General features: G+C 41.3%; 1 long non-coding RNA gene across 1 annotated transcript in view; it reads right to left on the bottom strand.

The window, feature by feature from the left end:
* Positions 1-1284: 1284 nt before the first annotated feature.
* Positions 1285-27708, bottom strand: part of LOC136018477 (uncharacterized) — a 77624-nt gene continuing 51200 nt past the window's right edge. The window contains exon 3 of the long non-coding RNA XR_010614435.1: positions 1285-4297. This is a non-coding gene — a long non-coding RNA (uncharacterized LOC136018477). The remainder of the gene's footprint in view (positions 4298-27708) is intronic.

The following is a 27708-nucleotide window of genomic DNA, read 5'->3' as shown; positions in this document are numbered from 1 at the left end:
TCCTAAAGGAGCTCCTGATTCTTCCCTAATGGGTTTTACTATATTCCTACCACCCCTGTGCAGAAGGATGCTGAGCTGTCCAATGGTTCTCTCACATCTTGCCCTTTCTCATCCCTTAGACCATCCCAAGGGATCCTACCTCCCAGCTCCCTGCATCTGCTGAGCTTCTTTAGAGCTTCTCCCAGCTAAATTGCTGCCCATGCTTCCTCTTTTTCTGCAGGAGTAGCCTTTGTCATTTCATAGTCAGTCCCTCACAAATTTCCCATCTGCCTTTGATTCTCTCACAAATTCTTCCCCCACGATCAGAACAGTCCCGAGGACAGAACCTTTCCTCCTCTCTCTATGCTGAGAAGCCTTTTAGCTAGCCACAGGGAAGGAGCACAGTATTACTCCCCACAGAAGTCCTTAGTAGCCTTAGGCAGCAGGGACAGAAGGTGGCATTCGAATTCACAGGTATTCATACACTGTGAATGATGACAGGGTTGGGTTTTTTCGCTCCTAGGACCTTCTCTTTGTGTCAGAAAGCAGGAGGCGTTTCTGCACAGATGTGCTGGCCTTAGCACTGGCCGCAAACGATGCACCAGGTGGGTCTGCAGGCTGTGGAACATCCGCATGAACTCCATGCTACAACTGTGTCCCTGACTCACCGGGGCTGCCTAATTCCCACTCTGATGTCAGCCTCAGGTCCTGCAATGCCTACACCCCTGTGATTAAACTTTCCAGGCAAAGGCATCCCACAGCTTTCAGAATCAATCCAATGTGTGTAGAAAAGGGAAAACTAGAATAAATAATGTATGAGGGGAAATTCTGAAAGCCCCAAAGAGTGGCACAGTATTTATTTCCCATTAAAAGTCAATGACAGGCATGTATTTAAGCTTCCTTTGTAGCTTGGAGAATCTCCTTGGGGTTGGATGCCAGTAAATATTTCTGCTCCTTCCCCCTCCGCTGGTGTGTTGAGAACAACTACAATCAATATAGATAACTTGAAGCTTTCAGGTGCTAATTCTGAATTACAAGCAGTCAGTTTCTTTTCCAAGTCCTACAAATCCTCTAAAAAACAACAGCTAACCTCTCAAACTCAGGGCTCTGAATGATTTGCTGCTGTTACCCTCTTGTACTCTTTGATCTTCCCCCTTCCCTGCATGGTCTGTCAAAGTCACAAGTGCTTCATTTTCCAAGATAAAGAACAATATGCTTGAAAGTTATGAGGCAAGAAAAGAAGAAAAAGCACCTTGCTATTAAATATTTTAATAGACATTTTGAAGATGGTTTTGAAAGGATCATAAATTAACATTAACAACGGTATGCATCAAAGGGTTCAGACTGAACAATACCTATCACTTTTTCTGCTTAAGAATAAAGAGTAAAATAATACTCTATATTTTAAACTAGCATCCCTTCTTACTCTTCTGGGCCAGGCAGACATCTCTGAGTAGCTGTGCACAGCAGCTCCAAATCCTCCCAACGCATATTCCTACCAATCAACCAGTTTACAATGGCTGTGGTGAACCCTTCTGATGCCTTGCATCTGCAGGTAGTTATCATCTGGGGACATGCCTCACACTGGCTCAGCACCACCTGCCCTCAGGGAAGATGAGATATTGGTCTTTGGCTTCCTCCCAGCATGGCACACCTAACTCATTTTTGATCTAATAACCTGGCGATTAGACTCAGAACCAAAGACAAATGAAGGTAGAGCACAGGGAAAGCAATCCTTGTGCTGCACATCACTCAACATCTTATGTGCTGCCTCTGGCATGTGACCACAGGGAAATGGGGATTTATACTGTTGATTTTCATCGGATTTCAATAGAGGAGAGCTCCATCAAGGAGCCCAAGGCCCTGCTTTGTGACTGTAAACCCCAAGTTACAACTCCTCACACAAAATTGAGTGTTGCTCCAGAAGCAGTCCTAGTAAGACAACAAATATTTCTCCTGAGTAGAGACCTACTTGGTGAGTGCAGCCTCCATGTCTTCAATTATGATTTAGGCCCCCTTTCTGCAATGTTAATAAACACACACAGCCCTTTGCACCAAGGTGAACTTCAACAGGCTTGAGTGGCCAAGAAGTTATGAACAGTCCCACGACTGATAAAAGAATAAGTATTAGATGCAGATACTCTTACAATGGTTAGAGGTATGAGTAACAGTTTTCATTAGTATAAATGAACAGTTCAATATACAGCCATGTTTATAATTTTCTTCTAATTTTGATCTATATTTTTGCTCAAATGTAGGCAAATGTTCATTGTAACTCTGTGGCGGAGCCACAGCTCCTGAAGACATCACAGTGGGCACAGCCTACCATGACTTCCAAGCAGCACTGAACCAAGCCACACAGCTTTTGCAACACGACCTAAAGCAAAGCTCTCAAGTTCAACACTTAAGGATGTCCTGCCTCAGTGTGGCAAATGAAGTGGAACACACACCACACCACCAGATTATTACTGTGAGACTAAGCAGACTTTGCATAATACAACATTATTTCCATTACACTGGGCTTAAACTCACTTACTTATAATTAAGTTACTGATCCATGTGTTGGCATAAAATGAGTCTACAACATAAATGCAGCTACAACCTAGAAAAACATATTTAAATAACAATTGCCAAGTAGGAAGATTATATGTAGAATATATCAAAACTAATAGTGTTCATCTGTCTTTCAAAACAAGTTAAATGTGCCTGTTTCTTCTGGAAAATCTGTGTTATGCTCATTGAATGTTTTATTTTCATCACATTTGAACCTTTTGGCAGAACTGAATACACAGTTGAAGTAGGACAGTTGTTTTGATCAGTTTTCAGGCATTTGTACATCAGAAGGAGAAGAAAGTGCATTAAGATTCACACAGACATTTGTATTGTTCACCACTGGGAAAGAAGCAATATAAACCAAGGGTAACATGTAATCAGAAATGACAGCTCAAGCACAAACCTTATTAAACGATATTGTAGAACAGGCTTATAAAGAAAGGAAGAAGTCCTACCATTTAGGATATTTATATTAAGTTTGGACAGAGAATTATAAAATAGCATGCAGGGAGCAAGCTGTTAGAGCCACATGCCATGTGAGGCTAAACATGGTGAAACCTTGAGTATTGTGACTCATTCCTGAAATGTCACACAGGACAGCAGATGACCTTGAAATCTGAAACATTTCATCTTCAAGCAAGCCTTATATGAGTACAGGCTACTTTTCCTTAAAACAGTCATGAAACACTCAACAAAAAAATCTGACCTTGTGTACACAGCTTAGGAGAGCTCAATACTTCGTGAAGTTGGGGTGAAGCAGCTTCTCAGTGTCTCACCCATCTCAAGCTGGAGATCTGACCCTTCCCACCAAAACTGACAGCACTTGCATTACTTCAGCAGAACAGAACATAAAAGAAGTGACTGCGTATTCAGCGATCTTGCACACTGATATTTAGCAAAATTCTGCTCGAATTCACACATGGCCATTGCCCTGTTATAATTGTAAAATAGCCCTTCCTCCAGGCCTGTTTAGATGCAAATACAGTTGTTTTGTGTTTAGAGATGAACAGTCTTCAGTCACATTGATTGCACCAAGTATGCTCTGGTTTTGACAGCACAGCTTCAGGGAATGGATCACACAGGCTAATACCCCACAACATCAGCTGAACTCCTCTGACATTTTATAGACCAGCCACACTTAAGATAGTTTCAAACTATTGTTTGGTTTTTTGTGGGTTTTTTTTTTTTCCTAAACCAGCTGCAGCAGCTCTCTAAAATTCCCAGCTCCAATTCCTAAGCAAATGATAGGAAGTATCATCCTTTTCTGTACGTGTTGCTCTGAGGGTGATAAAGCAGATTCCACTCACCAGCTGGGGCTCAGCCAGATGACAGGAACAGTGCAACAAACGGGAACATGAATGATCTCAGTATATAAAACTTGTTTAACTCATAGGGACATCACCACTCAACTACAAATACTCGTTCAAATGCCTGTCTGTCCATATTGTTCACCTGTACTTGCGATTCATTAGTCATTTGTTTCAGAGCTTCAATTATCCAGTCAGGAATTAAAAACAGCTTTTTGCTTTTTCACCTCCATACACCTTTACTGTAAGGTACCTTGGGCAGTCACCTGAAGCCAACTTTGACAAATTCTGGAAGAATTCCTTTAAAATACAGGGAATATGTCTGACAATGACCATTCCTATGTGATGTACAACTGCTGATCCAAACACTGGTGACCAATTGTGAATAAATAGTTCAAACAACTTACTTGTCTCTCAAGAACAGTAAGAACTTCTGGTGGTCACTGGCAGCAGGAGACCTAAATGAGATAAACAGATTCAGCTGGTGAGAAAGCATGTTTAAACACATTTTCCATGAAAAATTCTACAGGAAGCTGAACTGTTCTTTGTCGAAAACTCACTGCACACTCCTTGACATAAATACCAAACTGCTTTTTATGCATACAGTTCAAAATACTTCTGTGGCTAGACAGGAACATGTAAAGAATCACAGCCTTGATAGCTTGAAAAAGTGTTGCTCCTAAAGTAATCCATTATCTTAAATGTTTCCGAGCCTTTGTGAACAGATCTAACATCATAAAGAAACCATTATCCTCAAGCTCCTCAACGCGCTGTATTTACAAATACATCGCTGACTCTACTGTATTTTCTTCTGGATCTTATAAAGACATCTCATTTATCTTTATTGAAACCAAATGAAAGAAAATAAAAGTTAAGCCATGCCAGAGAAGTTAAGACTTAGCAGAGAAGTAATCAGTGCATTGTCTGGATCTTAAGAAAAGGGATCCTCTCTTGCTGAAAACGCAGAATGTTGGGAAGAAAGATGTTGCCTCAAACAGGGCTGCCTGTGTATGCTGCCATATACGAAAGAGCTGGAAAAGACGTACTTGGATTTCAGAAATCTGACTCTTAACAAAAACTCATGTGTGAGTTAAAGTTTTTCCAGGCTCCCAGGACTCATATGAATACATAAATATAGAATTAAGAAAACAGAAGAGTGTTTGGTTTTGAGACATCAGAACTGATAGCAGTGCATATGGGTACCATGACCATGTGGTGGTCACTGTTTGGCATCAAAAGACTAGAGATGAGAACAAAGATGGGAGAGCAGACACATGGAATCATAACTGGAATAAGAGCTCCAGCTGTTGCCCACTCTGTGTTTTAGTAACATGGAGATTAAAAGAGGAACACAGTTAAAATCTTACTTTTTTGCTTCCCAGATTCTTTTAGTATTTTTCAACATGGAGAAGATAAAGACACTGATCACATTAACCACAAAGTGCTAGACACTGCAGTGGCTACTTAAATATTGTTTCCTCCAGCTATACAAAGGTATTGTACTTGACTTCACAGACATTTCGTACTATTTGCCTTTATGCGATTATTGTAGCCTCAAACATCATTAAGCTTCATTCACTGCAGTTAATAGTTACTTTACACATCTTGCACCTAGACTTACATGGATAAACCTCAAATACCATTTGTCAAACTATGATATTTCATTGTGCAATTTTTTATACTAAAGATACAGCGAAGTACAAGTATGCTGACTGTTTAACTCTTCATATCATAATTTTAAATTGTTCACAGAAAAAGAACCTTCCTCCCTACCATATTCCTGCTGTTGAGATGTCATAGGCAAAGGCAGAAAGTGAATAATTTTTTGTGGCTCCCAGATGAAAATAACCCACAATTAACATGTTCCCATTGCAGGAATGTGTTATTCCACCGACATGAGGATGGAGGTTAGGTAAACCACTGCAAGACTATGGAGATGGCCACCAGGCACTTCTACCATGCTACTACACACTGATGGCATGGTAGCGCCTTGCAGCCAGGCCTGAGAAGGCACAAAGTAATAATTCACCCAACAACTCCAAAAGACAGGGTAACACATACAGACAACCCACAGGTAAGGGACTGCAAAGGAATACTGAGGTAGCATTTAGATAATTGTTGTTACACTGCACTGGGATTTGAATCTTGCCAGTGCTGGGGTTATGGCTCTGAAAACTGGGGACCTCAGCATTTAAACTGCTCATAGGCTGGGACTGCAGTCAAAAAGCCTTTAGAGTTTGTAATTGGTAGTAACAGAGCCTATAGCATTGGAATAATCATAGGATCATAGAATAGTTAGGGCTGGAAAGACTAAGGCAGTCCACCTCCTCACTAATAAACAAGGCAAAGACAGACTTTTAATCAATACCCATAAGCACAAATACATTACTTTGATTAATGGTCAGGGGTCTTTGCTGTTAAATCATTATAAAACTTCCTACTGGGGGGAAAACAGCCTAGTCTAGCCATAAATCAGATAATGAGAATATCTATAAAAAAGTTTAACATCATCCAATGGCTCAATACAATAATAATAAACTACCTAGAAATGTCCAACATAAGGACATCATCTAAATGAAAAGTTGGTGTTCAAGTGTTCTTTGATACTGTAACATACATCCCCTGATGGTTAGCCGGCTGGTTAATTTGATATCACAGTAAAAGTCACTGGCTCACTGAAAATAAAGGCAAAATGCAATTGCAGTATGCTTGGACTTATTTTTTCTTCAATGACCTCTGCAATGGATCCACAGGAAATTTGCTAGATTCCTTTCCAGACACATGACCATATTTTATGCTCTGGAATCAACACCCATTCAAGGGATAGTAATTTAAAATGTTTTGGTTTACCTGAACCAATTATTTTACAAGGGTCAAATTCACAGGGCAAATCTTTAGTCAATGGGCAAGGTCTAATAAAATCCTAGTATTTCACCCCAACCTCAAATCCTGCATACCTAACTTCATTCTCCAAACTTCCACCAGTTACTTGCCCTTTGCTCTGTCATTCCATCTTCCTTCAGATTTACTTACACACACAAACACAGGACTTCGATTCAGTCTGAGGGTCTACAGGGCTTTGTGTGAGACTGCAAATGAAGCCAAATGGGATTAAACGCATTTAAAAAGCACAAACCATTTCCTACTGTCATTCTCCTCATGCTTTTCTTCTGCTCTACTGTCTGCCATGTCCTGGGTAATTTTGGATGCAATCTCATCTTTGACTCATCTTGCAACTTACCATCTCTATAGATGCTGGCACAAACACCTCACTTTATCAACTGCAGTAAGTGCAAAAATTAGATTAAAACTCTTTGAACCCTTCAAGAAGTCCTTGAAAGAACACAAACTGACTCAACCCACATAACTTACCATGCATAAAGTAAATAGATTTGGTTGTGCTAAATCAAGTGTTAGTATTGCTTGTGCATCTCCGCTGCTAGTGCGGATACAGATTTGCAAAGCAGTGAATCAAATGAAGCAGGGGAATCACCCATGGTTTGCATTTTGATCTGCAAAAAATGCTCTAGCTCCTGACTCCACTCTGCCATTTGCACTGCTGAATAAGATCCATCAAAGGAACAACCCATAAATGCTGGTTGCTCCCCACTCTCCCTCAGCTCTAAATCTCTCCTGTGAATTATGACAGACTTCACATTTAAAAGAGTCAATTAGAAAATATGGATGTTCAAGGTACACTAGTGCTGTTTATCTAAAATTGATTAAAGACTGGAGCAAATAACTCCTTTATCGTTTGTCCCAAGGGTATGAATAAGAACACTGCCAAGTGTTTGTTTTTACTCCCACCACTACATTAAAATAACATTGCTCATAAACAGCCCTTTAGGGAATATTGGTTCAGTTGCAGGGGTTTGAATCTTCCATGATATACAGATGTTATTTGAAGTTTACCTTTATTGAGTTTTGAATATGATATAAAAGGAAGAAAAAGGGGTAGAACTTCCATTAAATGAGTTACAGATGCAGCTGCTTTAACATAAGATTGGAAAATTATGCAGTTATTCCACATGTTGTGTACTTTAGTAAAGTGCAGTTTAACCTGTACTATGGCACTCCAAGGGAAAAATAAAATGGACCAAAATTCAAGACGAAAAAAGGAGACATGCCATCATCCTGTATTATAATGTCTTTTAAGGTGGTCTCCTGGACATTTCACACATTTTAGTAACTCTTCTGCTTCCATCATATTACTTTTCAAAGTCTAGAAGTATAATCTCAGTTATACGAGTAAATGGGGGTAGCTAGAATAACTTCACTGAAATTAGAGCATAACTGCATGTAACTGCTGCTGGAGGAGCTGGCTGTAGGCTTCCTTTCCAATTATTTGTCTAATCTACTGCTTATGATCTGTCCTGTGAGCTATGAACCTATCCATGCTACATATAACTGCAATTTGTTGTAAGTGATACTGAACTTTGCTGTCACAGTTTCAATTTATGCTTCGGTATCAGCAAGAAAGAGATCAAGGAAGTCTTCCCTGAGCAGCATCTCAATTTTCTGGATTACAAAACTGTCTCCATAGAACTGAAGAGCTTGCTTATATTGCTCTGTTTTCAGGTAGATCTGGGCAAGGAGAAGATATTTTAGAATCACTGGTTATTCCAAGGAGTGTTAAAAAGAAAAAAGAAAACAAAAGAGCCTGACTAAAATATTGACATACTGATGAATCAGAAAGTTCAAGTATCTGGTTTGGGCTTTTTTTTGCTCTTGGCAATTTTCAGTCTTACGCCTATCAATATGACACTGAAAGTCTGCAGAAGAAAATGGCATTTAAAAAAATTCTAAACAAGGCATCAAAAAATCCTAGCAAAATAATACAGATTTAAACCCTCCATGTGCTGTATAAATCAACATTTTTCTCTAATCAGGCTGGGATTAAATTTATATTTCTGTTGAAAATGTTTTGTGTAAATATATTCTTTAGTCCCAAATTGAAGTATTAGAAGAAATACTAACAATAAATTCTTCTCCAATCCCAATTTCTTACATCCTCCTTTAACTTAATTTTTTGCTTCCTGATAGCCTTAGGAATTTCACTTCCAGACATTTAACCAGCTAATTGAGGCCCCATCCTCATTGCTGCAGCAAATGGAAACTGTTATGAAAAATTGTCATCAACTGGGTTATGAAACTGGGATCTGGCTGACATCCCTGGAAAAAGAAAAGCTATTCATCTGAGTTAAGCAAGACTCCAGTCTGGCTGTTCTGCACTGACCCAGCTAGTAGAGGGCCAGGTTCTAGAGTCAAGAGTCACTTTAGACTGACAATAAGTTCAACACGTTCAGGTATCACACATAGACTCCAGTCCGAATCACTAGCATTAGTCCATTGAACAATGGGCATTAAATAAAACAGCATTAAAATGGCTTTAAAATACAAAATTTAGCAGGGCCAGAAGGAAAATGCTGATACTTATCCCTCAGTCATTACTGAGTTAATCTTGGGTTTCAAAGCACTGTTTAAGCTGTCCAAAGGAAATAATTGAGTGGAAATCCATTTATAAGTACTGCCCTTTGATTTTATCTAGGAATGCAGATAATCAATCTCTGGTCTGAAAGCTGTGGATTACAAAATGTACCAGAGCAAATGGGAATTTTATTGGCTCAGAAATAAACATGAAGAGGCAAGCACACAGATGACCTTACAGTGGATGGATGGCAGGGAGGGAGGAAAAGCAGCCAGCACTGATCTTTAATTATCCAATGTGTCTTCTCAAGGAGGAATCCCAGCTTCCAAAATGTGAAGCAGCTGGCACTGGAGCTGAACCTGAGGGGAATGGCTAGGTCTCCTACAAGCTACCAACAAACCTAGGCAAACACGGGTTAGGATGTTTTCTTCCCCCAACATCCCTAAAAAATAAAAGCCAAGTAGTAGAGGCTTTGGTTATGTTTATGTTTTACTATTCTAGAGCCAAATAAGCAACTTCCAACTAAGTAAGAATAATCCCAACTCCTTTGCCCTGAAGTTGGAAGCAGAATAGCCTCAAAAATTCCCAATGCTTGAGCCCATTTCCGTGAATTTGGTGTTCAGCTGTTTCATGTAGATACTTTGGCCAGGTTCATCACCAAACTGGCTTTCCACATAAAGCTTCAGAAAACATCTTGCATATGAAAGCAGTGCCCAGTCAAACTGGACACCATGAAAACCAACCTGAATAAAGTGCAGAACAGGGAGCCGAGTACCTGACATTTATTCAGGGTGGTTCTGATCTTGTTGCTGCCCTTCAACAAACTGACAAGCTGCCGTCTTTGCCACCTACACCTTGCACTGCCTCTCTGTGCATACTCCTTCACAGTCCTTTTTCAAAACAGAAAATAAAACAACTGTCTCTCAGAAAACAGACTGTCTCCTCAGAGCATCCTCATGTATTTTTACCAAGAGAAGGAAGAAGTGATAAGGTATGCAATGAAACATTTTGAGTATCCATGTTCAGAGCATCTTTCCCATAGCATACAACTGATTTTTACTGCACTGCAAACACTCACACAGGAATGACCAAGAGAAAGATCCCGCTGTGAGGAACACCAGGTAAGTGTATCACAACGTATTTGTAGAAGCAGAGTATGTCTGAACACTCCCAAATATGTATATGTAATCATTTAGGAGCCCACTTCCTCTCTTCCCTACTCTCACTTCCTCTGAAGCCAGTTTCAAGGGTGCAAAGTTGCAGTCAAAACTTGCCAACAGACAACTTAGGGAGCCAGTTTCCCACTGATGAGCTGATGCTCAATACCCACTTCCATGCCTCTCACCTTTCCCCAGGTGCCAGCTGCCATCTATTGCAGCCAGCACAGGAAGTAAGATGCACAGGTCAGCAGTGAGCACACAGCAAAACCACAACTGATTCTAGAAGACTATCTTATCATGTACATACGCATTCCACTTTACACACACTGTGGCATGTGATGAACTATTTGTGAACTTTAATATTTAAATCTGTCTAATATTAAAAAGGCTTTTGAAATTTTCCCCTCCTAAAAAATTTCTAAGCCATGGGGCTTTTTTGTGCAATAGCTTTTTCCTTCCTTTTCAATGTAACACAATATGTTATTCAAGAGCCAAAGAGTTGTCAGGTTTTATGCTATGATAATCTTCTCAAGCATCCAATTTTATTCTGCTTTTTCCCTTCGTGCTGTCATTCACATTCTAGCCTGTCACAAAAGAAAATGTCTGAACACATTAATTACAACTTGTTAGACCTCTGTGTAGTTAATGCTATTGAGGAAATCAAATCACTTGGAAAATAACTAAAGAGAAACAGTTGCTGGTATTGCAGAATTTCTATGCACTGCACTTCAAAGCTGGAGTTTTGCAAGACAACAAAAATTATTATTATAGAGAATGAGAAAATCAAATACAACTTGATCCTCTAGCCTTGGAATGTTTTCTGAATGCTTTACAATATGTATTTTCTATCCTAGAAAGAGCAGTTGAACTCTTTTCACATATTACTTTATTTTATGGTGTAATTACAAATGTGAGTTCTGAAATTATAGTATAAAAACTTTTTGAAGCTAGGAAGTGATCCAGTTCTAAGCCCACACTTGCACAAACATCACAGACAACAGCGATGGCTCTGCCAGCATGAATAAAACATTATTCTGTTGGGTCTGAGAATACCAACAAGTTACACCAGGATAAGTAAAGGCAGGTATTCAATTGGTTACCCCCAGTGAGGCTTCCCAGCCTGACTCCTAAAGCTCTGCAGAGCGGCTTTAGATTTTTAACTGTAGAAGTCACACTTAGAGTTAAGCACACATGCAACTCTTAGGCTTTTAAATGAAGAATTAATTTCTGTAATCTGAGACCCTAGAAAAACAGCAATAACTTGGATCATTGTTCAGCACAAGATACTTAAAGTACTGACTACCCAGTAGATTTCCATGGTAGTATGCACACCTAACACCAAGTTTTGTATGGGGCTCACCTAGAGAGGCAGCTCTGCAGAAAACCCTACCTACAGGAACACCTTTGAAGGTTATGCTGTTAATGAATTGTGAGTTCACTGAACAATTAAGCCATTATTAGGATTATGTAAAAGCCTTGCACACAAAAGCAGGCAAATGCTTCCCAAATCTAATCTGTTATCTTTGTACCTTAAAGACATTTAATTATTCTTATATTTGAATGAATAGCCACTCTTCGATGTATTAAATCCTATCAGTAGTGGGAACAGACAATGAAATCTCTCTGGCTTTGAAGATGTTATCTGAGCAAGCAATCAAGACAAAAACACCTTTGGATGACGCTGATCTTGTCCTTGATATTCTAGTGCATGTTAAACATGAAACGTTTCATCAAAATGCCACTTGATGCAAGAAATTTTTAAGTCAAATATAATCTTCATAAACTCCATGGTTCAGGTACAGTCCAAGAGTAAGTCTAAAATAAGCATGGCTCCATCCATCCTTGGAAAGGTAACAACACGGGTGCAAGCACCAGCAGAACAGCAGGAGGCTCCTGCTGCTGCTTGAACCTCACAGCTGGCCCAGGGAGGGGGCAGCAACTTCCATGTAAGGGCTCTACCTCCACCAGCCCCTCTCAGATTCTCACCTTAGAACTGACACACAAGAAAACAAACCCAGTTGTTCTGTTCCGTGGTTTCCTTAAATCGGTCCCTGAAATGCAGCTCTCAGTATTCAATCTCCCTTCATTCTTTACTTCTCCTTTTGAAAAAAAAAAAAAAAAAAAAAAAAAAGGAACAGAAGTTGAGTTCATGGGTTTCTTTACACAGAAGGTTTACACACTGCTTGATCCAGAAATAACTGCCCTGCGCACATGTGAACCACATTCAAGCTTCTCTTCAGTAGTGTCCCAAGAGGAAGGAAGGAGAAAGTCTGGGGAAGCGCTCAAGCTCAATTTGCTCTTTGCAGCAAAATGTTTAAGACTTAGGAAGAAATTAAATACACATTCCCTGCCCTTAAAAGAGAACAACTCAAGACATTGAGGAATCTTCTATTTCAATAGCAAGTAAGGGCCCTTAAAACCCACAGACCCAAGTGCTCAGACAGATAAAACCTGCAAATCATGTCTTTTCACAGAAATAGAACTCTGGGTTTGGATATGAACCTGTTGTGCTGGAGCAGATGTGATCAGTTACAGCCCAAAGGCTCCAAATCACAAGCTCCAGGGAGCTGTGCCATGGGGGAGCAGGAGGGTGCAGTTCCCAAATACCTGTCCCAGTTCAGATACACCTGTGGGGTGGCAAAGTGGGAGGAGTGGGTCAAATTCAAGCTGTGCCATTTACACAACAGTACCTGGAGAGACTTCGCAGTCAGCTGAAATTGCCCCAGCACACACTGTCAGCACTTTTAGAAGCCCACATCTTTATAAGTGTCCCAAGACTTTGAAAACACCTGCTTCCAATTGTTCAACCTGGCTAATAAGCATTTCTGATACACACAAAATCCTTTGACTGTTTGAGGCTTATAACCCACCCATTTTTGCTATGAGGCCATAGTGAATAACAGCAAGATGGAGATTCAGCACTGAGGTGGGCTGGTGAAGGGACTGTGCTGGTAGTGGGACTAGGGAGGTGGTGCTGGGCAGGCTGATGCCATGCCCCAGACACTGCATAACCCTGGCCTCAAGAAGCCTTTTGGGTATTTCCTGTGGATGGATGCTGGGACTTGGGATTGAAGGAATGCAACAGAGACAATCATAATGTACTTCCACCAAGGTTCCCTTCAGGTGGTAGCTTGTTGTCTCTTCAGATCTCCCAGCTGTAGCACTGCTATCCTTAGATTTCCCACCTGCTTCCTCTCTGCTGTTTCTATTAAAGCAGAGCTACCTCAGGATGATGAGAAACATAAGTAGAATAACAATGAAGTGGAGAGCAAACAATTTCTCAGACTCGTGCTAGGTCTGGGAGGTCTTTCATGCAGTCAATATTATGTAAAGAACAAAGACACAACTGGGTTCAATGCTGAAACTCTTTACTGAATAACTTACAAGCCGAAAACTTGCCAAAAGTCACCTAACAGGTCAATGATACAACAGAAAGAAACACTCAGCTCCCTGGTAAGGAAAAAGTACTTATTGTAAACGTATAAAAAGGTTAACTATATCCCAAACCAGATTTATCGATTACATTAGCAGCAGCAAGGAAATGTTCTCTCCATTAGTAGGGTCCAATCCTTCACTGTGATCAAGAGCACTGTTCTTAGGGGGGAGGGGGGGAATACTCAGTAAACTGGCACCAAAATGTATTGCCCAATTTAACTGAACAGATGTCAAATAGCCATTAGCACTACAATGATAAGTAAACTGAAATTACATCTTATGGGTTTAGTGCCTTAGATTAAGCCTTAACCTGTCGTAATTAAATTGCATCTCAGTAATTGATTTCACAGTGCTGAACTGTAAATAACAAATTACAGATGATCTGGGTTTTTTATTTAGCAAAATAATGTAAATCAGCCTTTACACATTGCATTACCTCCCCATCTCTATCCCTTCTGATGAGGCTTGCTCACTCTGCTTCTTTTACCTAGACATATAACCTTCCCTGACCTTACAAGTGCATTTAATCACTCCTACTGTTTTTCCTAAACTGTTGAATGTCATAGCAGGTTATTTGCAGAACAGGCAGTACCCAACATCTGATCTTTGCCTATGATGTCTTCTCCTCACTGTAAAGTTCCTTTCCATGTACAGACTCAAAGCCATTTGTTCCACTCATACAAACATGGCTTGTGCAGCCATGTAGCTACTGAAGCCTACAATATGATGGGACTGGAGCAGTGGACCAGACTATAGTAGAGTCATCATCATATGATATGGATTTCACTTGGAGTGTTGTGTGCAGTTCTGGTGTCCTCAACATAAAAAGGACATGGAACTGTTGGAACAAGTCCAGAGGAGGGCCACGAGGATGATGAGGGGACTGGAGCACCTCCCGTATGAAGATAGGCTGAGGAAGTTGGGGCTGTTCAGCCTGGAGAAGAGAAGGCTGCGTGGAGACCTCATAGCAGCCTTCCAGTATCTGAAGGGGGCCTATAGTGATGCTGGGGAGGGACTCTTCATCAGGGACTGTAGTGACAGGACAAGGAGTAATGGGTTAAAACTTAAACAGCGGAAATTTAGATTGGATAAGGAAGAAATTCTTTACTGCAAGGGTGGTGAGGCACTGGAATGGGTTGCCCAGGGAAGTTGTGAGTGCTCCATCCCTGGCAGTGTTCAAGACCAGGTTTGACAGAGCCTTGGGTGGCATGGTTTAGTGTGAAGTGTCCCTGTCCATGGCAGGGGGGTTGGAACTAGATGATCTTGAGGTCCTTTCCAACCCTAACTATTCTATGATTCTATGATTTCTAGCTATTCCTGCACAGTGTAACAACTCCTACTTAAACAGAATAACATCATGATTATAAGAATTTTTCTTTTTACTACACTTAAATGTAAACAAATACATTCAATGAGAGCAATCATTGTAACCAACTACTAATCAATTCAGTATCTCAATGCAAATTCAGGTTATTCCCAAAGCAAGGGATTACCTTTGCGTCAATTATCTCTTCAAAATAAGGATCAAGAGCAAAATCAGAAGCCTGGGGCTAGAGGACGAGGAGGCAGGAGAGGCAGGGTAAAGTGTTCTGAGTCTGAACCTCAATGGTGAATTATCAGCTGATAATGAATTAGCTGGAGATTATCAATGAATCACCTGCCTTCCATCAGTATGAAAACATGAAGTGAGGATAACAAGGAGGGCAAACCAAAAAAAGAAAAGAGTTTAGGAGCTACAACGAGTAAGGAGTTTTGGGAAGCTAAAGAACAAACAGGAATTGAAGCTACGGAAAGTCGAGGTGGTAAGGCAGCATTACACCAAAGACCCTTAGGAGTTACCTTCATCACTTGATACTGATTCAAAGGAAAAGAAGGCTTGTCTGCCTTCTAAAACAACTTAGAAGAACTGGCAGCCACAGACTGCCAACACTCTTCCTTGACAGGATATCAGACTTTCTTGTTCAATGCTCACCTTATTCTGCTTTCCCTTCTCCTGAGCTGTGCAGCCATGAGTATCTGAGATGAAAATAGGATACGAGGCTGAGTTGCAGAAGATGACCATAAGGACAAATGGCCCAGAGCAGCCTGGAAATTAATAACTCCAATATGATGGATACAGTACATCAGAGGTCTAAGAGGTTGCTGCACAGACGCCCCACAGACGCTCTGCTTGCAACCTTACCACTCTTTCAAGTTGCCTGGTGTGCGATGGGCTGTAGGTGTTACACTGATGGTGTGTCTGCTTATAACTTAGAGCTCAAAATTCTGTGATCCTGGAACCAATTTTAGGCAACACATCACATTTCAGTTTAGAATAAAAAAATAAAAAGGTGACAAAACATCAAGTACACTAAGTCCCTTGCACTGCTATTTTCTTGTGTCTGCTGCTGCTTTTCTGAGGTGTCTACTTTGTCAAACTTGAATGGCTTTCAGAGCTTACAGCTGTGTCTCATAACCTTGAGGGCCAGGCATCTGCAGTCATAACTGCTTGATCAAGCACGATTAAGACAGATTGGGCTGATTTGATTTAGTGGAACTATTAACCCTTCATACCACATGTGTTGTGAAGTGTCACAAACACAATCAGGGCTTCGCAGACATAATCCAAAACTGGCAAGCTGCATCACTGAAAAGTTGTTGACCCTGACAAGTATCTTCTGCCTTTAAAAAGATGATGGCTGCTGCGCATTTAATTTTCAGTAGGGTTACAGAATCGAAACAGCAGATTCAGCTTGACTGTTATGGTCCAGCACATAAGCTTCTTTCAGTACAGTTGCTCCCATATGTCACCTTGCATTTACTAGAAAATCATTGAATAGCATTAGCCACTTTTTTTTGCATGCTCCAAGAAAACACTGTGCAGCATCAGAGGAGGTGATGCAAAGCTGCTTAGAGCTGTCTTTTGCACCAGCCTGACCTTGAGATGACCTTCATTACCCTGATGGGGAGGATGAATTAAGAAAGGTGAAAGAGCAAGTTCACACCAGCTGTTGGTGGTACCTGAGGATGACTAGAGGATACGAGTAGCCTGCCCACACACACTCTGCGCTAGCAACTTGCACACAGAGCCAAAAAGCCTGAACAGAAGAGCAGGAGCCTGGCACAGAGAGAGATTGTAGCTGTGTCAGGAAAGGGAGCAAGTAGAGATGCACCAAAGCACAGATGCAATCAGACCCATAGTAATTAAGGACATGTAATTAGATAAAACAAGGAAACCTTCTAGGACTTCCGTTTTCAACCTTCGCTCTGCTTTGTGCATCTAATTAAATTACCCATTTATTAGGGAAAGAGCTAGAAAAGAAACTTATCCTCTTCAGAAGCCCAGTACAAAATACTATGGGTGAGGTGGCTGGGGTGCTGGAACACAAGATGTGTATAAAGTCCTTTCCTTATGATCATGCCTGGTTGTTCTACACACCCTTCTCTGCAGGCTGCCATCAGGACCATGGCTCCTGCCACTCACTTAGGCCATCAGGCCATTTTGGATCCTTTCTCCCTTCTTTCTGCTGTTTTCTCTTGAAGCTTTTCTATTCACTCACTTTCATGGACCCATAAACCAGCAAAGCTGCTTTGCCCCAAAGGGCACCATATTCTTTCTTGAGAGGGCTGTATTTTGGTGAAGGTTTATCTGATCTCTTTATTTTTCCTCTGGGGAAGCTGTCAGCCCTTGTACAGTTTAGTGCAATCCATAACAACAGGTTGAAGAATTGGTCAAAGCACTTTCTTATACTGTCTGCCTCAGTGTTGTCACCTGATACCTGCTGTGATACCTATTTATGCAGATGAACCCTTCTCCATCTGACCAAACCACTCTTCAAAAGCAGCTTACAGCTGAAGTGCAACCTGAAAGCTGTACTGTGGGAAAAAACCCTGATACAGGAAATACATTTTTGTTGGGAGGATTGTGGCATTTTGAAAATATCACACATGCCCACATTTGGCATGCAGCTTTTATCACTAGGTTTCATTTCTGAAAAGGTGTTCTTCTAATGAGCAGTGTCAGGCAACCTCAGCAAGAGGCAACGCTAACAGAGCTGCCGTATAACCTCTTATAACACAGACATGCACTGACTGCAAAGCCTAAGCTATGAACTTAGAACAACACACCAATTATTCATATGCTATTAGCGTTCCTTCCCCTGCAGGGGAAGACTCAAAGTAATCCTGAGAATCTCATTTTTCTCCACTTGCAAATAACGGGAGCAGAATCCAGTAAATTATTCCAAAAAGCACCTCTATGCAAGAGACAGCACAAACAGAAGTCCATTAGCAAACCTTGCACCACATTCACCTCGTAATATGGGAATAGTAAAAAGTACCTCCTGTCACAGGCTGTTCGGGAAAACAAGGCATCTTATTCTTTTTTTTTTCCATTAAATGATTTACAGCTGCATTATTCCAAATCTTTCCATTCTTTTTATTCTTGAGCTTGTACCAAATTCCTCACATGAGTCATATTAGCAGCTGGCTATCACACACCACCGTAATGATTCACGTAGAGGAGATAAAACATGGTAGCTGAAAGGGGTAGGCCAAAATATTACACAAATATGCCACAGGTATCCCATAACCACAAACTAAACCTAGCACCACGTCATGTAGCCTGTGTCATCAGGTTCATGGCCAGCAGCTCAGGGAGAAGAGCAGCCATCCAAGGCACAGCAGCCAAGGGAGGGAAGGATGAAGTAGGGAAGCAAAGACAATCACTGTGGAGGAGCTAACACATCCTTACCTGTGCCTGTTGACACTGCTCAATGCATAAGGCTCGAGCAAAGCTTAGAGATACCTGACAGGCCACATTTCTACTGGATGACTTGAAAATCAGTAGCTGCAGGAAAATGTAGCTGGTCCCAAAAGCATGCTGGGAAAGTGCAAGGTAAAAGCTAAGCACAGATGTACAAGATAAATACTTACGGGTATTCAAAGGTTCTGCAATACAACTGGTAACAAGAGAAAATGAGAGCTATGTTGCATAACTACCTAAAACCAGCAGTCATGGGGACTGGATAACCTCTGGGTTTCCCTGACCACCACTGCTCAATTTACATGAGCCACGGTCCCACACTGAACCCTGGAAAACCCAAGTACACTCCACTAGCTCAAGCACAATTGCTCTGGGTTGTCCAAACAAACATAATTACTTTTTTATATTGAATTATCTGAAAGCACAAAGCCTATCCAACTTAAGACAAACCAGTCCTTATTAAATTGTTCTGAGTAATTGCCATACAGAAGCATATACTTCCTCTAGCTTCAGAAGTATGATGAGTGCTCTCGTCTTGCAAGAAATGAAGACAAATTGAGTAGAAAATAAAACCTCTTTAGGTTACACCAGGCAAGCAACATATTCTATCCAGCACTGCAGCCTGGGAAAGGAGGTGCTGGGGAAACTAGGGAAAGGAAACAGTGGAGATAAGCAGCAGGTTCAAAGGCTGGTTATTGCTGCTGAGGCTTGTCCTGCATGATCTTGCCAACTTGTCCATGAGGCTTCCCCTGAGCAGTGACTTAAGCAATGCTTGATCTATCACTGCCATGCTTCTAGGAAACATGTTCTTTTCATGCCCCTTCTTGTGCTCCCTTTTTATTTCCAGACTATTTCCCAAATGGTGACAAAAGCTGCCAGAAGACCACCTCCACACTACAGCTGAACCTCATACATAATTTCCCTCCAGAAAACTAAGCAAGCATTCCAAGCTACTTAGTGGCCAACTCCTTGCCCACTATTGTGCAACATTTCTTCACACATCATCTTCTTGATACCCCATGGAGACCTCCCTTATCTAAAGGCAGGACCAAGACTGCTCCCAAACCAAGCATGCATAGTCAGACGTGGCTGTTTGCAGAGTGACAACGTCAGTGGGAGGTATGCAGGAGAACACACCGTGATCTTCACTCTTTCAATGAAGTACAGAAATAGCCTAAATGTGCCTAAGTACATCACTGCTCTCCCAGTAGGACCTTTACATGGCATGTCTGTGAAAGAACAGAGATAGCGAGAGAGAAATGGCTTCCTGGTACTTCAAGACTACATGCAGCAATGAGTTACTTGGCCTCAGGAGTAGCAGGGTTTATCTACTTCCTTACAATTGTAGAGCGCTGGTTTTGCCTTGTCATATTATAGTAAGCATGATTAATAACTGTAAAGAATAAGCAACCAGTAATCTATTTAGGAAGAAAAAGCATAGATCTGTGATTCTTACTACTGTTATGTTGCTGGGTTGTGACAGTTTCTGTCTTGTAGGTTATGTCTAGGACACTTCTCCTGGATCCTAACCTAAATCCCTTTGATATACTTTAATATATATAGAATCAGCCCCTTACCCCTGGGCCTTAATATGCAAAGTGAGTATGTACACTTTACTCAGTTACGGCATATTACTACCTAGAATTACTCCCATTGCACAATCAAGTGGCATACAAAGTGATGTGATTTTCTGTTTTAATAGACTTCCACTGTCTCATGTCCTTGTTCATAAAATATTTAAACATTACTTTCAGTGAGCTGGTGCTGCAGGAAAAAGGTGTACGCACAAAGGAGATCTCCATGCCATCTCCCATTACTGCTGATTAAACCCACCAAGCTGACCTTCCCTTGTTATTAAGTGACCATGACTTTCTTGCTTACCTTGGAGAACACAAGTTTTGGCCCTTGTTCTCAATGGCGAAAATGCAGAAGCTGCTGAGCAGCAGTGAGCACACTGCACACAGCTTTCCTCAGCGCGGGTGAAGATTTTATTAGCACCGAGATGACAAGGCCCAGTTATTTATACTCTCTGCTCAGCTCCTCTTAGTAATTAGGATTCTTCTCTAGCATAAATGTCTTCATCATTTTGCATTTCCCAATGGAGTACATGCTCATCACACAGCTCGGTATTGTTTATCCTGCTCTGAACTTTAGTGCCATTATATTTTTGTCCCACAATACACACTTCTTGTTATTTCTAATGAGTAAACATGGAATACAGCTTTTTGTACAACAAACAAGGTGATGTGAAGCTAAATTCACTGACTACACCTATTTATACCCAGCACCAATCTAGCAGATAACACTTATGCAGTGCCTTAAACATCTTGGGTCTGATTCAGAGACCATCAGAGTTGATTGTGAAAATCTCTTGAGTATTTAAAGGATGCATATCTACTATTTAAAGTTTCAGCAAATTACTCAGGAGAGCAGAAAAGTAGTTGGGGAGCTGCCTGGCACAGCACAAAGCTTGATAACATGCCTCAGATTAGACAATGCCAGATCCAAAGAACAGTTTAATTGAATATAAACCTGGCAGGTAACCTACAGCACGGCTGGGCTGGGGGACTGGGTGCACAAAGGTGGAGTACAGCTCCAGCACCTCTCCATCCCCATCCCCAACCCCATCCCCAGCAAAGCGCTTGGTCTGCTAAACAGAGGTAGCTAGAAAATGCTGGCAATCCTGCACAGTGAGGCTTGGTTCAGATTTCAAACTGGGAATTGAACATAAAATACTAATTTTCAGTTGCATACAGGGATAGTGACAGATTTGCAAGGCCAGGAACATCAACTGGGAAGGCTGGTGACCAGCACTAGCAGCTGACTTCTCGTTGCCCAGGAGGGAAAGGCCTTTGTAGCAGGGAAGGCAGCTGCTGGGAGAAGGGAATGGAGGAGCACGAGAGGGAGTTTCTACTGGCACATTACAGGTACCTCACCCACGGGGGCATCTGCCAACTCCTTCCAGCCTCTGAAATACAGTGCTGGAGGAACACACTCAAAGGAGCAAGAGTTTCCATGAGTAAGAACGTGGTCCCTCACTGAGCAGCCTTGAAAGACCAATGGCAGGGACAGGAAACACACATAAGGGACAGCAAGAGGATGGCCAGAGCCAGGAAACCTCCACTGATTAACAAACAAGCAAATGAATCCACTGCATGCCCAAAGACTACTTTGGTAAAATCATATTTTTCAGACAAGGCTTAGTGACAAGAAAAGCACATTCTTTTGGTTTTGACAGAATGAAGTTGGTAAGCATGGATTCCTTCCTCAATTTTCTCTGGAAAAGAAAGCTCAGATGGAAAAAGTAAGCTCTCACTGTAGCAAAACAAGATGCTAAAATAAGTCCCATTCTTGAGGCCACTGCAGCCTGCTTTCCTGCCTCTTCAGGACTGTCCATCCTCTGCTTCCCCCCCACCCCCACCCCCCAAGCTGTTTCTATTAAAAACTGTTTCTATTTTATAAATAATTAAGCAAAGTCTTAAGATTTAACTTTACATACCCTAAATATTAAGAAGGAAAGGTGCTAGCACCTGTACACAAGCAATTTAGTCCAAACCTGCCAGCTTCTTGCACCTGTATCTCTGCTCTCTAAGGAAAGCACCGAAGTCCTGCGCTTGCTGATCCACTGCAGCTCTGCTGCCTTCCTGCCAGTCACCAGGAGAGCCTAGTAATGATGCTGTCCTCTCATCCACACCTTTCAGTCTCTTCTCTATGACTAAGTTCTGCCTACCTCAGGTTTATTTCAGGGACAAAATGCAGCTCAGATGCCCAGCACGCTTCCCATGGAATATACAATAACATTTGACGTATCTCCAGACTCTTCCCACTGGGAGCAAATAGCTAGCGACTGCCTTCTCAAGGGACTAAACAGAAAGTGGACACAATTGCTCATCCTCTCACAACTTCAATTGCAAGAGCCTCTGGTTTTGTGGAAAGCACTAGAACTAGGTGAACAGAACAAGAGTAAACCATGTCAAATTAGTGACTTTCATAAACAGCAATGAGAAACCGCAGTGAAATCTTGCGGTCTCTACTGCAGCCTTTGCAATGACAAAAGGCAACTGGAAAATATATTTTTAAAACCACTTGAAAGGCATTTTAAGTCATAGCAAAGTTGCTTTTGTTTACATTTCACTTCAATCATTTACAATGAGATATTTACCTGACTCTATATATGCAGACGTGAAGGATTAAGAGATTCAAAAAATTAAACCTCCACAGATTAAGTGCTTTTGATTGTGAGAGTCTGCATCACTTGTTCGGTTTTAATTGGGAATCTAGCTCATTAATGCATAATATCCTGTTGCTATCCCTCCTCAGAATGATAAATACAGTCATCTCACTATGACTAAGCAAGTGAAACAACATATAGAGTACAACTGGTTACCTAAGCATGCTAAAAATCAAATCTGGATGTTCTCATTCTTTCCCATTTTACATCACCTATTATTCAGTTAAACTCCCACTGCAATCAATAATTGGTTTCACTCAAAGAGCAAAAGAAAACTAATAGTGCTGATATCACCCATTCATATATTTCCTTTTATCTCAGTAGATCCCACTAAATTGTATGATCTTCCTACTACTGTGCTGATGCTCCTGTACCAATTTACACCAGTCAGAAAGGACTTCAAAGTTGACTACAAAGCATGATTAAACCCAAGGGCTGCTGCTCTAGCCTTGCTTTGAATCAGTACAAACTATCACAGAGTTACAAGGTAATGCTTATTGCTCAAGGGTTTATTGCTCATAGCAGAGCTTTGCAGAGCCAATGCCAGCTAGCTCAACTGCTGTGTGTCCCACTACCACTCCATCCACCACCAGCAATGCCTCATCAGGGCAAGAAACAAGTCCAGCCTGCACCACCTCCAAGCTCACCAAGATCCTGCTGCTCCTGGGACAGTTTGGCAGGGGAGACATGGCTCATCTTGTATCAAAGCAAGCATATAGCTCAAGAGATGATTTGACATTCACAAAGTGAGATGGCAGGATCACTGCTGCTCTCACCCCATGAGTGAGTTCCCAGTACCTGTCTCCAAAGGATGCCCATCTAAGACATTCCAGATAGCTCATCTCCAACCCTTCCCAGAGAAAAGGCTGCCAGTTTGTGTCAAACTTGCCAATTCATTCAAACTGGATTTCAACTGAAAGGAAGTGTTCAACAAAACTAATAGGATTCACATACCAAGAAAAATTAGATTTGCCTGTAAGAACATGAAGGGAAACACTAATAGAAAAAATAATAAAAAGATCCAGTTTATAAATTAAATTGTGGCACTATGAGGGATTTTATTTATTTAATCAGTAAACAATTATTGGAAACAATTTAGGCCTCCTACAGAATGCTGTCTTTGAGCATGCAAATCAGTGCACTGGAGTTAAACACCTCTGTTTCACAACAGGACCAGGCACAGTGGAAGCCCTGTCCCTGCTCCCCACCACTCACTCTCCATGCAGGAAAGGAGAAAGAGGCAGAGTCTGCCAAGCCTAGCGCTATCCAGGGAGGAAGCAGCCCATCCCTGCTAGCAAGTGCTTGGCACCAAGTGCCACTTTCCTGTTCCTCCACATTTGCCCAACAAGCAGACAATGCCCAATACCTACAGCAGGTCTTTTTCATCATCGTTTCTTGACTGGCTAATTTTCCCTCAGCTTACTACCACCTTCTTGCTCCCAAAGACAACAAGGGGCCAATATAAGAAACCTTAAAGCCAGGAGCTAAACAGGTGACTCCTGGTAGCTGGAGGCATGGACGACCAACCAATTAGAGCTGCTTCAGAGCAATGCACAGCAAGGAATCCAGCACAGCCAATACGTCATCATGAGACATCGGCTCGTTTGTGCGAAGCTTAATATCTTTCCACATCCAGCATGACAAGCAAGTCATATCTCCAACCTACACTGACATTACCACCTGCAAACTACTCTGCTCTCCATCATAATTCATAATTTAGGATGTTGGACATTTCTAATTAGCTCTTCTCTGTGTCTAAAAAGAAGATCCTACCGCAAGTAAAAAGCTTTATAATTACTGCCAAGTTAAAGAAAGGTAAAAAAATAACTCCTTGGGAGGTTTTTCTTTTTTTTTTTTTTTTTAGTCATTAAGTGATTGAGATGATAAAAGAATCAAGAATCTGACAGATTAAACAGTTCTTGAGGAGACATGTCAGCTTCAATAATTTTAAAGCATTAAAACTGTCAAGCTTTCAAAACAGGAAAGATTGTATCTTTAGAAAGCAAGGTTCTACTAATTGACATGCACGAAAAACTAAATTGAAGCTAAAACTCTGTGTTTAAAGGATTTTTCTGATTACAGATACTTGAAAGCAAGTATCTGTAAAGCTGGACCTCTGGTTCTGAAAAAGTCAATTCCCAGTCAATTCTGGCTGCACGGGCACTTACAGCAGCCATACCTGAAAACCACCATTCAGGCAGAAGGAGGCTGGGGCTTTGGGTCTTTTTTACCTAATTGAATGATTCTAGTATTTTACAGTGACCAATCTGTTACGGAATACTAGAGTCCATTAAAGATGCTCCACAAAGACCACACTTGAAATCAGAACAAAAAAACTGGCTTCAGCAGCTGGTCAAGTTCCCATTAGCTCTTTAGTGGTGTCCTTGCTTATATACATTTTTGCATATCTAAGAGATAGAAATACCCTATCAGACTAATCCCCCAGGATACCACTACTAGGTCAACAGAGTGCTAAAAGACTAATTCTGTTTGTCATTTCTATATTTACCAAACCTGACTTTCACGGAGAAGTGCAGTTCACAATGCATGTCAGACTTTATTAATCTGATTTTCCTGTTCCTTTTCAAAGATATTTAATGCTTTAGTAATGATCAATATACTTGCTCTGAAGATAAACAAAGACAAATGAGCCTGTGCAGCCTGGATGGTATTTGTAATTACCACCTCTGTAGGCATTCAATTACATCTGAAGAGAGGGCGACAAGAGTTGCTTTGTGCCTGACAGAGATTCATTTGCAGCGGGTACTTGGCATGCAGCTGTCACTGTGCTCATTTCCTCCACCACATTCAGTTCACTAGTGCCAGCACAGTCCAGCATGTATCTATATTAAATATAAATGCCATGACATTCCTCCTAATGGAATTTCAGAGGAAATAATTCAGAGGTCCATCACATTCCCATCTCATATGGACACCAGAGGTTCACTTAACACAGGTTTGTCTGGGACTGCCTCAGATGGATTCATCAGCATCCAAAACAGAGGTGGGCTGTGGGAGAGCAAAGCAGTGTTGGTGGTTTGCCTCACTCCCAACATCCTCCCTGGGGGCTGAACAGCCTTCAGGTAGGAAAATGCACGAGCTTTGGAGTGGTGTCGTTCCTGTTCTGCTAAGGTCCCTTGTCCTGGCTAGGAAAGTGAGAAATACCACAGTCGTAGCTATTGCACAGTTCACTTCTGCAGATCCATTGGGAATGGAACAAGACTGGAATAGGAGAGAGAGCAGGACTTGGAAGACTTCAGTTCCTCACAGAAAAATAAGACGGAGCCATGCCTCCACTGCATTAATGTTATTTGAAAGGTTGCAAAATTACTCCTGTTGCTCACCTTACCCTTGGGAAATCTCTTGCTCTCCTTTGCATCGAAGTGCCCTGTTGCTTCTGTTCACTGAAGCCAACAGGATTTCAGTTTTATTTGATTTCAATTAGACCTGAATCACACACTTGATTATTTAGATTATGTTTACTCATTTTGAGATGTTAGCTGTGTAACAATGAGTCCCCAAGTACCAGCAGACCTAAATAATGCATAATCTTTGCTTCAAATTCTCATACAAGTTTATTTTACCCAATTCCCTACTCAGTATCAAGCACAAAGTAGCACCACTAGAGTTTCACATCTCCCAAAGATTCATATTCACATCTCATGGCTGAACTCAAAAGTCAGGTTAAAACAAACAAAAATATCAACCAACCAAACAAAGCCCAGCCAACAAACACCATCACTGAGGAAAACTGTTCTGGAAAGAGATTCAGATTGGTAAATCCCTTAAACTGTGCCCGCATGATTGTTTAAGTTTACATTTACACATTAAACTCATACTAGGACACATGATATTGATATAGTTCCTGCACTGACATGCTCCCAAACTGTTCCTGATGCAAGTCTGAGAAGCGAGAAACTTCAGGGAAGACCAGAATAAAGAGAAGCTGGGGCTTCTCCGGTGAGCAAAACAATGTTTCTTAGTAAAGTACTTACAGTTATCACAGTGAAAAGCCCAGAGAGCTACCCTTGTATATACCGTCCCAGTCATGTTCTCAGGCATAAAACGACAGTAGTGCAACTGCGTGTCTTTCAGCATTACTAAAAAAAAGGTCACACTTTGAAAAGCCCACCAAAGTCATCTGCACTCTGTGCTTGCCGAGATAAATGCTTTGTGATTTGTATTCACAGCTCCTTTTTCCTCTTTGTCCCATTTACAGGTGAAGTCTGCTCTGTGAGAGGTGTCAGCTGGGTAACTGAAATGCCTGCCTCCTCCTGCCTCCCCTTGTCTCACTGTGCTCAGATCTGAACGTACAGCTGTAACCGCAACAGCAAAGCTCAAGTTGAGATTGCAGAAGACACATTACTCTAAGTCCACGGCTTACCATATACATGGTCACAGCCTCACATTGGCCTGAACAGACTTGGCCAAACCAAGACACATTTAATCAGACCCCTCAAGGTATATGCATGCTGACACTTTGCAATGCTTTTTCTCCACAAAGGAAGCTGTGTTCCGTAAAATGTATATAGCTGTACGACATCAGTTAAAATACAATTTACAGTCTGCTTTCCAGTTCAATATTCTAGTTGATTGGGGCCTTTTGGGAACAATTTTCATTCCATACTACCCAAGCTAATTAAATAACACCTATAAATTGAATAAAATTGTTAGAGTCTTGGATTATGAGTGTAAGCACGACTTACCTTTCACTGCTCTCATCTGTTCATAAAAACGCAACACAGCAAATCAAACATATGCGTGTTGCTTTCCACAGCTCTTGTTGACTGCATGATGGCTAAAAAATAACTGAAAAAGGCAATCTGATGTTCAAGAGTGAAGATGTACAGCTTTCCTCTGAGCTTTCACAG

The sequence above is a fragment of the Lathamus discolor genome, chromosome 7 (genome assembly GCF_037157495.1).
Source record: "Lathamus discolor isolate bLatDis1 chromosome 7, bLatDis1.hap1, whole genome shotgun sequence".
NCBI lineage: Eukaryota > Metazoa > Chordata > Aves > Psittaciformes > Psittacidae > Lathamus > Lathamus discolor.
The sequence above is the reverse complement of the archived record's forward strand: the minus strand, read 5'-3'. Positions and strand labels throughout refer to the sequence as shown.